The sequence below is a fragment of the Triticum urartu genome, chromosome 2A (genome assembly GCF_056163025.1).
Source record: "Triticum urartu cultivar PI428250 chromosome 2A, HENAU_Tu73, whole genome shotgun sequence".
NCBI classification, from domain to species: Eukaryota; Viridiplantae; Streptophyta; class Magnoliopsida; order Poales; family Poaceae; genus Triticum; species Triticum urartu.
The window spans coordinates 33,795,358-33,798,971 of NC_141874.1; the positions used below are offsets into that span (position 1 = coordinate 33,795,358).

Below are 3,614 nucleotides of genomic sequence, written 5' to 3' on the forward strand. Positions count from 1 at the left end.
GCACTGAAGGATGGCCTGGAGTTGAGTATAAAAAATGTGCGGGCATTGGTGAGACAACGTTACAGAAATGTGAAACCATCATATAATAAGTTGTGGCATGGAAGGGAGAAGGCTATAGCACAACTGTTTGGTAGCTGGAAGGATCATACAATCTTCTCAGCCCATTCCTCGAGGCTATTAGAGTTAAAAATCCAGGTACAAAGTATGTTCTTCTATTGAAACCCGTGGCACAAGAAGGGCATAGAGAATTTCAATGTGTTGCTTGGGCATTTGGACCTTGCATTGCAACAGTTCCCCACCTTCGACCAGTAATAAGTGTGGATGCATCATTTCTATCAGGAAGATACAGGGGCAGATTGATAATGGCTTGCGGATATGATGCTAACAACAAGTTAATACCTCTTGCATTTTCCATTGTGGAGAAAGAGGACGCAACTAACTGGGGTTGGTTCATGAGATGGTTGCGAAGGGAGGTAATTGGTGTTGGAAAATTCATGTGTGTGATTTCAGATCGCCACAAAGCAATCAAATGGGTGTTTAAGCAGCCGCACCTTGGTTGGAATGAAAGTGCTGGTGAGTGTGTGCATCGTTTTTGCTCTCAGCATGTCGCAGAGAATTTGTACAAAGCTTTTCGTGATGATGATGTTTTGAAAATATTTAAGTGGGCAGTAAAGAAAAAGAAACCTCGTAGATTTGAGGAGGGCATGTCATCTATTGAACATACTTGTCCTGATGCAATGACATATCTTAGAAAGTGCGGTAAGTATTTGTAGGAAGATAAAAATGAGAAAGATAAGCCTGAGAAGGTATTTCAATGCAAGGATGGGGGTTACCGTTGTGGGATCATGACAAGCAATGGGCCCGAGTCCTTAAACAATGTGTTCAGGCTTTCTCGAAGGCTACCAGTGGCAGCAATTGTGGAGGAGACATTTTCAAAGTGCATGGAGTGGTTTGTAGAAAGAAGGCGAAGTGCTCATAACTTGGTTGACGAAGGCAAGCAACGGTCCGAATGGGTGGATAAACTATTGGTGAAAAGGAGCACAAGGCAGGACATATGCATGTTATTTTGTATGGTGATGAAGTTGGAATATTTGAGGTCAAGGTTGACAATGAGAGGGTTCCATTACGCAACGAGGATCATGTTCTTTTTATTCATAAGGACTTCAAGTACAAGGTCACTCTTCAACCAAATACTACTCCATCTTGTGACTGCCTAAAGCCAAACCTAACCGGTGTGCCATGTGCCCATTTGCTTGCTGTTTGCAAGTATAGGAATCTAAATGAAAATCAAATAGTTCATCCATATTACTCTTCTGAAGTACTTGCAAACACATGGGCTGGACAATTTTATCCTTACGGAAACCAAAATGAGTGGCCAACATATAGTGGCCCGATTATTGTTCCTGATGAGAATTTGATAAATCTTGGGCGGCGTCAACACAAAAGAATTCCAATGTACATGGATGAAATGCAAGGAAGGCGAATGGGACACCAAGCCCGGCGTTCGACAACAGACAATAATCTAGCAGGTATCTAAACTAGTTTTGTGGTACTGGTGTATATGTGAACTTATTTTCGTGTAATTTTACTTTGTTGCATTCACTGTAGGTACATCGTCTAGCCAGAGACAGACCATTCCACCGAGTCAAGCGAAGAGCATATCTTCCAAAGGAAAGAGGCCGAGTCAACCAAATAGCACATCATCCAATGGAAAGAGGACATGTCAGGGGAAGAGCACATCATCCAGAGAGAAGAGGTGGAGTAACTAGAAAGGCATATAATACAATCAAGGATGGACATGATTGATGATTTGCATTTGTGGTACCACATTTTGTAAACAAAATTATACTCGAGATGAACTTATGAAATAAGGAGTAACAAATATTTTTTGGGGAACTATTACAATACATATCTGCCATAGCAGAAACAAAATTCCTGAACTGTTTTTTTGGGCCAAATACAAAAAGATTTGGTCAGCTACCCCTCCAGGTCGCTCTAGAGATGGCCATTCTAACCAACTAGTCGCTACGAACTCCTTTATGCAAGCCTACTAGCTCTACCAAGCTCATTCGAGTTGGTTTATTGGGTAACTTGACCTACATCTTGTGTTGTCGGTTCCCCATCTCTCATCGCTTCACCAGCCTTAAGGTATGTTGTAAAACCTTTGCCGGAGTATATCCATTCATTGAACACATCGGAGTTGCTCTCTTTTGGGGGGCTTGGTGGGTTAGCAATATCAGAAACCTCTTCATCATATGGAATATCTTCAATATTCAGTGGTAACCTAGCCTCAGTAAGCATGCTTTGCAGCCTAGGCTCCAGGTTAAAATCCAACAAATTTCCTACACAGGACCTCAGTATAGTTTTCCCTATCTTCTTGCATCCACTAGTAATAACACATTTAATACCCCATGCGGCATTCTTTATCTCGCGTAACCCCTGCAAGTGACAAAACAAATCTTGCATGACACATTTATTACTATATGTTGTAAATAATCAATGAAAAATGTAACACACACTTACAATTCGAGCCAGTGGCGGACCACTAGGCATGTAGCCAGTCCATTCGATGCTATCTCGAGGATATGGGATAGGTTTATCTAGGCTGCCCAAGCATTGAGAATCGAAGAATACTGTGTACATACCATTTTGATGGAACCAATGTCTGTAATCAGGTAAACTAGCTTCATCGAAGGGAACATCGTCTGGCCACACTCTTGCATCAACACGGTTGTATTCTTGAACATAATTGGCGTGGACTTCCTCCCAATTATGCGATTTTCCTGCAGAATGTTTAATTTTTCAAAGTTTTCGAACCTCTGCCTCGCCACGTGGAAGAGAAGGGGGAATGGGTTGTCTTAATCCAAATTGTCGCATCACCCTATATGGATAGTGGAACTCCACAATCCAAAAATGCATGAGTGGTACTCTAGCAAAGCACCAATTAGAATCTTGATGAACTTCAAACGGCATCTGCTCCAGAAGATCATCATATGGTTGCCAACCAACTGCACCTTCTCGAATCAAGTCAATCTGATTTCGATAATATTCAGTACCTACATATTTCATTTGCAAGTTAATAAAATTGTTTGTCATAAAACAAATGATGCCAACACAAATTTGGTGAGGAGAATGCAATACCAGCATTATGAGGGACATCAAACGAATGTGCAGCACACCACTTTGCTCCAAAAACAGGGTTATAATCCAAGTGTACTTCTTGTTCTTCTTCCTCTTCATCAAGTTCCTCTCCTTCTTTGGGCTTCTCAAAAATAACTTTAGGGCGACCAAGTGGCAAACGGGACCAAGACCATAACTGTAGCAGCAATAAAGGACCTGAAATTTCTAGTCTCTCCTTCTCAGCACCTATGTGTTGGGGATCGTAGCAGAAATTTAAAATTTTCTACGCATCACCAAGATCAATCTATGGAGTAATCTAGCAACGAGGGGAAGGAGAGTGCATATACATACCCTTGTAGATTGCTAAGCAGAAGCGTTCAAGTGAACGGGGTTGATGGAGTCGTACTCGTCATGATCCAAATCACCGATGATCCTAGTGCCGAACGGACGGCACCTCCGCGTTCAACACACGTACAGCCCGGTGACGTTTCCTA

The 3,614-nt window shown here is 42.0% G+C and overlaps 1 long non-coding RNA gene across 1 annotated transcript; it reads right to left on the reverse strand.

Annotated features, from left to right (window-relative positions):
* Positions 1-1,895: 1,895 nt before the first annotated feature.
* On the reverse strand, positions 1,896-3,365 carry LOC125534811 (uncharacterized). The gene is made up of 3 exons (XR_015615608.1): positions 3,142-3,365; positions 2,524-3,056; positions 1,896-2,439 (listed from the first exon to the last, which is right to left on the reverse strand). It is a non-coding gene; the product is annotated as an uncharacterized LOC125534811 (long non-coding RNA).
* Positions 3,366-3,614: the final 249 nt, after the last annotated feature.